The 13,683-nt window shown below is 47.4% G+C and overlaps 1 protein-coding gene across 1 annotated transcript in view; it reads left to right on the forward strand.

Moving 5' to 3' along the window:
• LOC144805503 (uncharacterized) overlaps positions 1–13,683 on the forward strand; it is a 1,226,074-nt gene that overhangs the window by 828,405 nt on the left and 383,986 nt on the right. The gene's annotated exons all lie outside the window — the stretch shown is intronic.

The raw sequence follows: 13,683 nt of genomic DNA on the forward strand, positions 1-13,683 counted from the left end.
AGTTCTTTTCAGTTTATTTTAATTTGCAGCAATTCTCCAGGTTACTTTTTCTCAGTATATAGCTCTTTGCGCTACATCAGTTAAACATGAGGTTTGATGTAGGATTTGTTGTTAGTGTTCCTAGACCATGTCCCAATCCCTTTGTCCTCGATTTGTCGGCATGTGTTTTGTCGACACACTGGTGTAGGATGGACCTTCTCAAGGTAAAAGGCGCTGTAATAGGAATAAAAAATCAGACATATATGAAATTGTTTGTAAACAAATATGTGCCTTTCAGTTATCAGGCACCACCAGCCTCACATCTACACATGTAATTGAGCACCAGACTAAAGTGACTCCTCCCTGTATAAATATGTGCCATCAGTAATCGGGCTGATGGTTCCGCTGATGCGCACAGCAAATACAGTTTCTGGCATTGTGCGCATTGGTCTAAATGTTAAATTCTGAAGTTTCACGCAGTTCCGCTGATGCGCTCAGCTTATAAGATTTGTGGATATTGCACACTGTAAGCAGATCACTGAAGATCACCCTTAAGTAGAAACTAGGTCAAAACATAGTAGATACATCATGCAAAATGTCACTGCCCCTCCCTTCTTGTTGACATCTCCAGGAGTTCCTTCTCTCTCGTGGCTGAATTGAAAGAAGGTTTTCACACATTATGCTCCTGTCTGTAGCACTTCCTTAAGTGCAGAGAGGAAAGCCTCATGGTTAATGCATTGTTTGGGCTCTGAGGGACAAGAAGTCTTTGAACACCTTCCTGAACTCTCTGATAGTCACTCTGACACTCTTGATGAATACGAGATCTGCATCAAAAAGTTGGACTTGCACCACCTCCCCAAAGTGCGTACTGTCCTTGAACAATATCACTTCAGGAGAAGGATGCAAAGGCAGGATGAGTCGGTCGAACAGTACATGACTACCTCGTGCAAATTGGCTTCCACGTGCAACTCCCCAAAGTGAGTACTGTCCTTCAAGCATTCCCGTTTCGGTGGGCAATCCATTGTGGTTAAAGCAGCAATTGCTTGGAATTCCCTTCCTTTGATTCTCCGCTTCAATCTGAACGATGTGCTTTTTAAAAAAGCACTTAAGACCCATCTGTTCAAACTGGCGTATTAATGTTCCTCCTCCCCTCCTCTAACTTCTGCCTCTAGCATTGATACCTTTGCCTGGATTCTCTAGTAGTAATTGAGCACGCTATAAAATCCCATATAACATAACACATCACTTCGGGAGAAGGATGCAAAGGCATGATGAGTCAGTCGAACAGTACATGACTACCTTGCGCAAATTGGCTTCCACGTGCAATTTTGGTGCAGCTTAAGATGATCGCTTAAGAGATCAGTTCATGTTGGGATGCGCCCTCGACAAAACGAGAGACGCCCTGTGGCAAAAAGACACACCATCGCTTCAAGAAGTGCTGACCATAGCCAAAAGTCACAAGCATTCAAGAGCGTGTGTTGATATTATACCCAAAGACAGTACAGGTGATAAAAAGGAGAACATTGATGTCAAGGTGCTGGTGGATAGATTTGTTGAACCCAAATCGAGCACCACTTCAAAGCCCTTTAACACAAAGGATTTTCTGGTGAAGTACTTCAGGTGTGGCAACCAAGCCATATGGCCAACTTTAACCCATTGTGTGCGTCGGACGGCCCCCTAACGTCACAGTGGGCATGTGCGGAGGACGACTAGGGGCTGTCCGAACTGCACCCACTCATTAATATGCCCGCACAGCGGTGAAATCCGCGCCACAGTCAACGGGTTAAAGACTGCCCAGGCTGGAAGGCCATGTGCAAAACTTGTGAGAGAAAAGGTCACGTCTCAAAAAGCTGCAGAACGGGCAACAAGCATAAAAAATCAGGAAAGTTTATCTTTATGAAGAAGATTTGGAAGGAATCAAGATTCTCCCAGTCACAGGGAATGCTAGTGATGGCCCTCAGGAGCTAGTTGTGATCAATGATGCTCCAATGAGCATGCTCTTCGACTCTGGGGCCAAGATAACTCTAGTCCCCAAAACATTTTATGAGCGTAATCTGCTGGGCAAAGTCACCCTATTGAAGCCAGACATTAGACCAAAAGGTTATGGTGGGGTGACTATTGAGTTGCTGGGTTATTTCTGGGGCACGTTTGACTTCAAAGGGAGAGTCATCCCTGGTAAAATCTATGTCTCGATGAAAGGGGATTCGCTCATAAGTTGGTCCCATCAACGTGATCTACATATCTGCCTTGATCACAATGAGATCTGTCTGCCTAAAAGAATTACCACCAGTTAGGGTCGTTAGTAATGCTAATCGAGATTGGATCAAGGAATTCCCTGAGGTCTTTGCTGGTGAGCTGGGTGTGTCTCAAAAATGATGTGCATCGGATGAAGGTCAAATCTAACGCTGTTCCAAAAACAGCTAAGGTTAGGAATGCACGTCTGTTAGTAAGGGAGAGCATGAAAGTTGAATTAGACAATCTGTTATCCAAGTGCATCATTCAAGAAGTTGAAGCAACAGAGTGGGTTTCTCCTGTTGTTATGGCCCGCAAGCCAATGGGGAGGCCAGGCTCTGTGTCGGCTCGAGGGAGCTCAACAAAGCAGTTAGTGTTGATCATTACCCTTTACCCAACGTAACTAAAATGCTGGGTTCTCTTGAGGGGGCAAGGCATTTTTCATCCTTGGACTTGACCTCCTCCTATCACCAGGCCGGGCTTCACTCCTCTTCAGAACATTCAGAACATTCACTCCTCTCCCCAGGACCTTACCTCTTTTGTAACACCCTTTGGTACCTTTAGATTTCTAAGAATGCCTTTCACACTGATTTCTGCAGCCTCAGTTTTTCAGAGGGCGATGAAGGGCATTCTTGGAGGCCTTCTGGGTGTCAAGGTGTACCCAGATGATGTGCTCATCTTTGGTGTGGATCTTGAGGAACATAATGGGAGGCTGAGGTCAGTATTGAAGAAGTTACGTGATGCTGACCTCACCCTTATTGCTGACCAGTGCAAATTTGGTGTCAAAGAAATAGAGTACCTTGGCCATTTTGTGTCCGCTGCAGGCATCAAACCCAAAGACTCATTGGTAAACACACTTTGTAATTTGCGTACCTCTTTGAACAAAGAAGAGTTTGTAAAGTTTCTGGACATAGCTGAATTTTATCACAAGCTTGTTCTGAACTTTGCAGAGAAACCTCTTGTTTGAGGTCTCTCCTCCAGAAGGAAAGCACCTTTGCTTGGTCCAAGGGCTGTGAGGAAGACTTTGAGTGCATTAAGAAGCATCTGAATGAAACACCTTGTCTAGGAGGTTTTGACCCCACAAAGGTATCTTATCTCATGACCGATACCAGCACCAAGGAGTTAGAAGCAGCTCTTTTGCAGAAGGATGATATGGAGAATAAAATGATTATTTTCGTCTCTAGGCCCTTGAGGGAGGCTGAATGCTACTGTTCTGTTGTGGAAATAGAAGCTCTGGGAGTTTTCTGGATGGTGCCAAGCTGAGAAAGGTTTTGTGGGAGGGAAAGATTCAGAATGTTTACTGACTACAAACCTCTTAGAGAGGTCTTCTCCAAGAAAGGCATTGACTTTGTCTCCCACTGAAGTTGGTTGTTGCTCTATAAGAATTTGACTTTGACATCTCATACTTACCTGGTTCCAATAATATCCTGTCAGACTGTCTCTCAAGGCTCGGGGGTGTGGAGTGTGAAACAACAGATGCTGTTGAGTGGTTTGGAGGTCAAGAACTGGAGGAAGGAATTAATGTGTGTGTGATGAGTGAAGGGTTGATTTCTGAGAGTGAGTGGAGGGAACATCACATGATCGATTTAGACTCGCAGAAAGTCCTAACCATGGTCACAGGTGGCTTTTGGCATGTTAGCGAAGATCTGGCGGTGGTGGATGGTCTCTTCATGCGTGGTCGGACTCGTAAGTTGGTTGCACTCCTTGCACTTAGACATAAACTAGTAAAGAGTGCTCACGCCTCACACATGGCCATTGCCAAGACAAAGGAAAGGATCAGGGAAGCATATTGGTGGGCTGCCAAGGATGTACATGTAGAGAGGTTGGTGCGTGAATGTGCTGAATGTGCGTATTGAAGTCCAGGACGCAACCCATGGTTTTTAGGGAACAGGCTACTGGTCTTGTTAGTTTTAAAATCCCCATTTGCCTAATGCTTCCTGTCACATGACGTCATAAGTATGTTAGGTTAGCATTGTGTGGCAAAACAGATACAATTCACATTTCATGTTGTATAACCCACTGAGCTATCTGAGTAATGAGTAGGCCCCTATGTATACTTGTGACTCCATTAGCTTTTGCAGTTCCTATTAGTTGCTTTAACTAGGCCCGAAGTAGGCCACAAAATGTTCAGGTTGCTTGCCTCAGCGGAATACTGCATTTCGTTATTATTTTCTGCCTGCCTTTCCAAGGCCGCTTTCTGATGTACTAATGAATAAGCCATTCTGTGTGTAATGTTTATCTGTAGGGAGGTTTCTGCTCCCACGTTAAGGAGCTGCTGAGACCCAGCACCATGGCCTTGAACCCCTGATAGTGTGCCCATCTGGCGAGGTGTTAGCTCATCCTACTGTGCCTGCATTGTTCCCTGTTCAGCCTGAGCTGTTAGTTTTCCATTGTGGGCGTGGTTGGGGGTTTCTTGGAGGGATAATTGTGCATTACTGACCGTTAGGGGTCAGTCCCTTGGCGAACACCACAGGGTGTGGGTCAGACTGGGCTCACTCTGCAGAGATATGTTAATAAAGTACGTTTGTATTCTCCACTGTCTGACCGACTCTTCGTTTGGGAAGGGATAGTAGGTGGTTGTGTATATAACCCGTGGGGCCCTTAGTGGCCCTGTCCTTCAGTTGGTGGCTGAACAGGGACCCCACAAATTTGTGGCCCCCTCACCCATCAGCTGGTGGCAGGGGCCAGGGTGGTGTCTGGTCGGTTGGGTGGATTGTGTCCCCACATCTGAAGACCGAGCTTGGTTCTCGCAGCTGCCCCGCCCTTCAGATCGGGCGGATCTGCGACTATTGGTCACCAGCTGGGATCCTGAGAAGGCGAACCCTGGATTTGACTGTTTGGTCCGGAGATCAGTGGAGAATAATTTGCCTCACTCTGAGTGCACCAGGTGAGTGGTTTGGTTCTTTGGTTCTTTTTCCTTTGGTCTGTGGAAGTGGCACCACATTTAAATGACACTGGCCTGTGGGCAGTGCCTGATAACGGTCTTCGGACCGTCTTGAATGACACCAGCCGACGGGATGAGTGCCTTGAACGGCAGTCTGTGGATTACCCAAAGGTGTGATGATAGTGTGCGAAAGTGGCCTGTTCTGGCATGGAGAGTTTATTTTTTAACGCTGTTTGCTTGCGTGGAAGTGTTTGTAACAGATTGCTCATTAGTAACGGAATTTTGCAGTGTCTTGGTGGGTCTGCGGACCCTTGAGGGACACAGAGTGCTTGTGAGTGGTCTACTGGGCCAACTGGTAATTGGCTTCTTGAAAAGGTCCAGGACCATGTGCAGACAATCTGCCAGGCCAACTGGGAATTCGGTCCGCGCTTGAAAATGTCTGGGTTAGAACCTGTCCTCTTGAACTTGGAATAGTCTTTGGATTGTGGAGTATGGTTTTTGAACAGTGTGGGTCTCTTTAAAGTGGTGATGCCTTGTTTTTAGGAAATGTATGTGTTTTGGATGCCAATGCTGTTTTTCTGATGCCCGATTGGAAGAGAGCCAGCCTGCACCTCTGGAGGGTACCCCAAATTCTGACATATACGTCAATCATGGTATTGGCCCTAATATGTTTAGCACGCTGTGGCATAAGTATACGAGGGACAATGCCAACCTGCAACGGCAACTTACTGTCTCGTTTGATGAACAAAAATTGAGTTTCTTGCAAGATAAATTGTTCGCTAAGAAAAGCAGGCAGTCAATGTTTGATTCGGTAAGAGTGTGGCAGAAGGAAGCAAAACAAAAACGTATGAGAGCAGAAAAGGAGGAAAGGAAGTGACAGTGGCAATCAATTACGCAGAAAGCAGTGGCATATGAGAGAGGGAAGATAAAGTAAGGAATAGAATGTGCTGACAGGAAGTTTTGATTGCAGACCGAAAAATGTTATGTTACTATGGAAGAAAAGGGCGATTTTCTTGAAGAAGTATTGGAATCTTGTCCGCCACCCCTTATGCCCCTGAACGGATATATCCAATAGTCCATATATTTTCGTCCGCAACCTCTGGGTCCGCCCCCTTCAGTTTCCCAGTACCTAGCTCTGTTGCCTCAGCTCCGAGTGCGCTCGCCCTCTCCCCGTCTTGTCACGCGGGAGGGGCTGAAGCAGTCGGTTCTCTTGTTTTGCCTACTCTCTTGTCTGATGATGCTGCCTCGGCCACTACTATCCCTTTCACCCCTGTAGTGCTATCCCCTCATGCCATGGTACCTGTCTTCGCATCTCCTCTTTCTTCTTTGAATTTGACACCCCATACATTGTCGAATGTGGATACGCCTGTGCGTGGAAGGTTTGAGGGGGATTGGACAGCAGCACGCGAGCGTATAGAGAAGGTGTTGGTGCGTTCTGCTGTGGGTACTAAAGAAAAGATGCTGGTGGTGAATTAAGCGCCCTATTTGGTCGGAATGCGATTTATACTGTGGAAGACATGTGGAGTGTGATGAAAGATTATGAACCATTTTTGCAGCAACTTGCTCTTAAGCACATGTCGACCACATTGTTAGCATTATGGGAACAATGTTACAGGGATGTCGCACCACAAGCTATTTATGACATACGGGACAGGGTGCATGCTACTGCTAAGGCCCCAGGTGAAGTTTTTAGTAATGTGAGGATATTAGTACGTTATCGAGAACGGCTGCCTCAAAAGGTTCCAACCATAGGGAACCTGCACCCTATGAGGGAAGTTCATCCCATATCATCCCGAAGTATCCGAGCTGAGTGATTCCACGATCACAGTAATTAGACAGAGGGTGGATGCTTGATTTAACAACGGATATGTACTCCTTTGAAGAGGAATGAGGTCCTATCGTTAAAGAGCCGGTTGCCTGATCCTAGCCTCCTCCACAATAATGACGTTAGCTTACACAGAGTTATTTTTTAGACTGTTGGTACTGGTAGATACCTGGCGACAGGTACATACGCAGGATCATGCCCCGGAACTGGGGGGACATGGGACGAAATAAAGGTGTGGGACAAGGGGTGCAAGCTCGGTGACAAGCCAAAAACAGAGTTGATGGCATTGCGGGCAGGATTATAACGTACATGCACTCCCTTATCCCGCTGAGGAAGGTGGACTGGGATAAGTTGACTGCATGTCCTCAGAAAAAGGATGAGAGCATATCAGATTACTTTACAAGGTTTGAGGGGGTGTTTATGGATCTGATAATATATATAATGTCTTGATAATATGCTCCATAGAGACAATGAGGATAAGGAGAAAGTGGAGAATAAGACAAAGGATTTGAAGACAAGGGTGTTGCTGCAGCAGATTACAAGGTAGGGGTTAGGGGCTAGTCCAGAGACCACCTCACTCAAACAGTCACAGGGCTGGTAGAGGTGGTGGTTCCGGCTCACCCGTTGGGTACAACTAGTGTGCGTAATGTAAAAAAGAGGGGCATTGGCGGAATGAGTGCCTGGAATTGTGGCAGAACAACGCAGCACCGGGAGGCCGTGGGTTTAGAGGAAGAGGAGGAGGAGGAGGAGGAGGAGTCCGGGAACAGATGCAGTCAGAGAATGCTTCAGACAGAGTGGGAATTATTTTGATGACCCTCAGAGCAGACAGTACTATAATGAGGACTACGACATGGATGAGGTGACAGGGCTGTCTCACAGCTAGGACAGCCAAGGGCAAGGGACCAGTTCCAGTGCCTGTCGATCAGTGCCGACCTTATATCACGGCTGATTTGCAGGGCGCCATGGAGAAATGTTTGATTGATATGGGGGCTATGAATAGATCTGTTTCCCGTACCCTGGTCTCTGTCTGGGCAAAATAATGTTTCAGTTGGGTTTTCAGGTGTGCTAGTTGTCAGCCCCATTTCTAAACTGCTTGCTCTGACTGCCGGTCCTTTTTCTCTCTACTCACCATTTTTATTGACAATGAATGGTCGTGAAAATTTAATGGGATTGGATGTGTTAAAAAAGTTGCACGCAGCAATGTCTTGCTCTCCAGATGGCGTCTTTATGACAGTTGGGCCTAGATGGCCCCTACAAAACAATGTCTTTCACAAGGTGCGTCCCTCCCGATAGAATTTGACGGTGTCCCACATACGCTGTGGGCCACAGGAGACACAGATATGGGGCTGCTCCAGATCCCACCAGTGTCTATCAATATGAAGGATAATGTTAAACTGCTCTGTATTCCCCAGTATAAGATTTCCCAAGCAGGAGAAAAGTCCCTATTGCAGATTATACAGGATTTGATTAAGACTGGAGTAGTGGAAGAGACAGTGTCTAATGTATGCATTAGCCATATTCTTCCCATTCTTAAAAAGGCCCCTCGGACTCTTCTGGTGTCCAACCAGATATGTACCACTTTGTGATTGACCTGAGTGAGGTTAATGAAATTGTGATCCCTCAATATCCTGTGGTTCCAAATGCAATATTGACAATGATTCCCCATTGGGCAAAATCATTTTCTGTTATCGATTTAAAGAATGCTTTCTTTCAGCATCCAAATACATCCAGACAGCAGGTCGCTTTTCACCTTTGCTATAGCTGGTCGAAGTTTTAGATTTTGTTGTGCTCCACAGGGCTATACAGAAAGCCCTAGGGGCAGATTTATGAAGGCCTTGCGCCGCCGGTGCGTCACTTTTAACATGGGAAAAAGTGACGCACCGGCGGCGCAGGGCCTTCATAAATCTTCCCCCTAGTATTTATAGTCAAGCTTTAAAAGCCCAATTGGATTCACTGGAATTTGCTTCTGGTAATGTTTTGTTCCAGTATGTTGATGACCTCCTCGTAGCATCAGACACTGAGGAGGGCTGCAAAGAGGCCACGGTTAAATTATTGCACCATTTGGCATGCCACCGACACAAGGTGTCCCTTTCGAAATGTCAGTATTGTCGAAAGGAGGTCACCTACTTAGGTCACCTACTGTTGACAGAGGGTCGCAGACTAACAACTCAACGTATTGCTGCTATTAACAGTATGGCTGTTCCTAGGACCCAACGTGAGGTGCACACGTTTATAGGGATAACATCTTATTGTCGCCATTGAACCCCAAATTATTCCTTACTAACAAACCCCTTCTTTACCTGACCACCAAGGATGTGCATGAACCCCTGCCTTGGACACCTGAATGTCAGCATGCTTTTGAACAATTAAAAGTTGCGCTTTGCTCTGCTCCTGTGCTTGGCACCGCTGAATATCAAAAGCCCTTTGTGCTCTATGTGCATGAGACGGATGGTTGCGCGCTTTCTGTGTTAACACAGGGATTTGGTGGAAAGCAGAGACCCTGTACTTATTTCTCGGCCATGTTGGATAATGTTGCCAGAGCACTCCTGAGCTGCCTCAGAGCTACCGCGGCTGCTGCAGTTTCTATCAGACAATCGGCAGAGCTCGTTCTTGATACTGATCTCACAGTAATGGTACCTCATGCTGTGGATACACTTTTGAATAAGACAAAGACGCAGCAACTTACTTGTGCACGTCTTCCTGGATATTAATTGACTTTGTTTACATAGCATATTACCATCAAACGATGTGCTACTTTGAACCCAGCCACGTTACTACCCCTCCCGTCGGAAGAAAAGGACAATGACGTCCATGATTGTTTGTTTCAGACTGAGAAGAGATGGGTAGACCTGACTGACGTTCCCTTATCTGAACCCCAAGGGGAACTGTATGTTGATGGCTCGTGGTTTAAGCTGCCAGATGGCACCACTACTGCAGCCTATGCAATCGCGACACTGCATACCGTAGTTGAGACATCCTGCATCCCACACCAATTGGCCCAAGCTACAGAATTAGTTGCGCTTCTACGGGCTTGTGAGCTGAATGAGGGACTGGTTGTTAATGTTTATACAGACAGCCAGTATGCTTTTGGGGTGGCCCGTAACTTTGGGCGCCTCTGGGCGGAGAGAGGTTTCCTAACATCGCATGGACAGTGGATACAGAATGCCCCATTGATACAAATATTGCTGTCCGCTTTGGCGCTCCCTGATAAGTTAGCAATAATAAAGTGTAGTGCTTACAAACCCATTACAGATGATGTGGGGAAGGGCAATGCGTTTGCGGACCAAGTTGCCAAGGATACAGCAGGATCAAATATGACTCAGGTGATTGTAGCTGGTCCCGCTAGGTTGGTTCCGGATAATGGCATGTTTGAGGATATACTGGACAATGTCAGAGAAATTCAAGGCGAGGCTACTGTAGACAAATTGCCAGTATGGGAGGAGAGGACAGGCCGATTGGACGAAAATGAGCGTTGGATTGATTTGTCAGGAAAGCAGCGATGGTTACTTCCTAACGCCTATGTGCTTCCTGTTGTTACAATGGCCCATGGTCCAGCACATATTAGCAGTAAAGGAATATGTAAATTGTTAGACCCTATATGGCAAAATGATAATATTAGCAAGGTAGCTCAGCACCTAGTGAAGACTTGTATTATTTGTTTGAAGCACAATTCATGAAAAGGCATTCCTACGCCCACTGGTAACTTTGCCCCACCTTCCTTCCCATTTGAGGACCTTCAAATGGATTATATTGAAATGGACGAGTCAATAATTTGAAGTACGTGTTAGTGGTCGTCTGCGCAATCAGTAAGTGGATCGAGGCCTACCTTACTAAAGAGAATACAGCTGTGGCGAAGGCCCCTTTAAAGGAGTACTTCCCGCGCTACGGATTGCCCCGCGTGATCTGGAGTGATAACAGAAGTCACTTTAATGCTAAAGTGATTGAATTGGAGTGCAAGGGTTTACAGATTACACAGACGTTTCATGCAGCGAACCACCCCCAGACAGCAAGCCTGTTTGAAAAGTACAATGGTACTCAAACTGAAACTGGCAAAGATTCAAGAAAGTACAAGATTGCGATGGCCAGATGCTCTTCCCCTAGCCCTATTATCTACTAAAGCAACTGCACATTCCTGAGTAGGATTGTCGCCCTATGTAGTGGTTTTCAAGCACCCTGCTAATATCTGGGGCATTCCAAGACCCAAGCGTTTTTTTCTGAGATAGAGTATCCCTTGCCCCTAGATTATTTATATTAGTTGTCTAAAGATCTCCGTTCTCTTCACCAACAGGTGCATGCCACATTGCGACCAGTACCAGATGGGCCTGGGCACTGCATACAGCCCAGTGATTATGTAATGATCAAGAATTTTCAGAGGAAGAACAGTCTGGAACCGTGGTGGAAAGGCCACTGATCGTCTTGCTTGCCACCTGCTCCTCAGTTAATGTGTAAGTAAGGAAGCACTGGGTGCACGGAAGCCACGTAAAGAGAGTGCCACTCTCGCTTCCATATGACCGCTGAGTCAGCGACGGCATTCCTGATCAAGAATATGGACAGGTGCCCCGATTTGTTCCTTTCTCTAATGCTCTATTAAGCGGGGCGTAGACGGATGAGGAGAGTGACACAGTCCTGCATAAATGAGGCCCAGAGTCTCTTGACTTACCGACGGAGGAGGAGAGACCTGCAGCAGGACGGCGTTCGAGTGACTGAATCCAGTCAAGCATGAACTAGAAAAAGAAGAGATCACATTGTTTGGCCACATTTACACCGACACAAGATGTTTGGAAGAAAGAGCCAGACCACCCGTAGGATCATGAGACCACCCTAAGCCAGACCACCCATAGGATCATGAGACCCCCTTGAGCCAGACCACCCATAGGATCAATGACCACCCTGAGCCAGACCACCCGTAGGATCATGAGACCACCATGAGCCAGACCACCCGTAGGATCATGAGACCATGAGCCAGACCACCCGTAGGATCATGAGACCACCATGAGCCAGACCACCTGTAGGATCATGAGACCAGCATGAGCCAGACCACCCGTAGGATCATGAGACCACCATGAGCCAGACCACCCGTAGGATCATGAGACCACCATGAGCTAGACCACCCGTAGGATCATGAGACCACCATGAGCCAGACCACCCGTAGGATCATGAGACCACCATGAGCCAGGCCACCCGTAGGATCATGAGACCACCATGAGCCAGACCTCCACCTGTAGGATCATGAGACCACCATGATCCAGGCCACCCGTAGGATCATGAGACCACCCTGAGCCAGACCACCCGTAGGAGCATGAGACCACCATGAGCCAGACCACCCATAGGATCATGAGACCACCCTGAGCCAGACCACCCGTAGGATCATGAGACCACCATGAGCCAGACCACCCATAGGATCATGAGACCACCATGAGACAGGCCACCCGTAGGATCATGAGACCACCATGAGCCAGACCACCCGTAGGATCATGAGACCACCATGAGCTAGACCATCCCTAGGATCATGAGACCACCATGAGCCAGACCACCCGTAGGATCATGAGACCACCATGAGCCAGACCACCCGTAGGACCATGAGACCACCATGAACCAGACCACCCGTAGGATCATGAGACCACCCTGAGCCAGACCACCCGTAGGATCATGAGACTTCCATGAGCCAGACCACCCACAGGATCATGAGACCACCATGAGCCAGACCACCGTAGGATCATGAGACCACCATGAACCAGACCACCCGTAGGCTCATGAGACCACCATGAGCCAGACCACCCGTAGGATCATGAGACTACCATGAGCCAGACCACCCGTAGGATCATGAGACCACCATGAGCCAGACCACCCGTAGGATCATGAGACCACCATGAGCCAGACCACCCGTAGGATTGAGACCACCATGAGCCAGACCACCCGTAGGATCATGAGACCACCATGAGCCAGACCACCCGTAGGATCATGAGACCACCATGAGCCAGACCACCCGTAGGATCATGAGACCACCATGAGCCAGACCACCCGTAGGATCATGAGACCACCATGAGCCAGACCACCCGTAGGATCATGAGACCACCATGAGCCAGACCAGATGACCCCCTCCTGAAGGATCATGAGACCTCCATAGCGTTTGAGCAAGAAGCAATAGGTAAGACGCAGACACTCGCTGTATCTGAAGTCCACAGTGACGGGTCGAGGAGATGCGGTCATGGAGTGACTCGCGCATATTCTCTTCCTTTAGCATTCTCTTTTTTCGTGTTTTCTTTCCTTTGATTCTTCTCCTTCCTGTCTATTTTTCTTCTTCCCCCACCCCACCAGATTGCCCTAAATTCTTTCATTTATCTATCAAGGGGTAAGATGTTGATTAAAGCTTAATTTGAGCCGGTGGTCGCAGGTGGGGCCCATCTGCACTCTCGTTTTGGAAGCCGGCACTTATTTTCCCTCATCAGACTTTGACCCATAACAAGGGAGTGAAAAACACACGAGCGGGAAGAAGGAGGAAGTGAAAGATGAAAAAAGTGCCAAAGCGAGAATGCAGGGACCTACAGGAGTGAGATAAAGATGCAGAGAGTGTCAGGGGATGAATTAAGAGTGTCGGGTGGTGGATTAAAGAGTCATGAGATGGAATCAAGAGTGAGATAAGGGAGCCGTGAGAGTCTGGGGGTGGATTAAAGAGCCACAAAGTGGAATCAAGAGTGAGATAAAGGAGCCGAGAGTGGCTGGTGGTGGATTAAAGAGCCATGAATCAAGAGTGAGATAAAGG

Source organism: Lissotriton helveticus (assembly GCF_964261635.1).
Source record: "Lissotriton helveticus chromosome 1_1 unlocalized genomic scaffold, aLisHel1.1 SUPER_1_unloc_12, whole genome shotgun sequence".
In the NCBI taxonomy this organism is placed as follows: domain Eukaryota; kingdom Metazoa; phylum Chordata; class Amphibia; order Caudata; family Salamandridae; genus Lissotriton; species Lissotriton helveticus.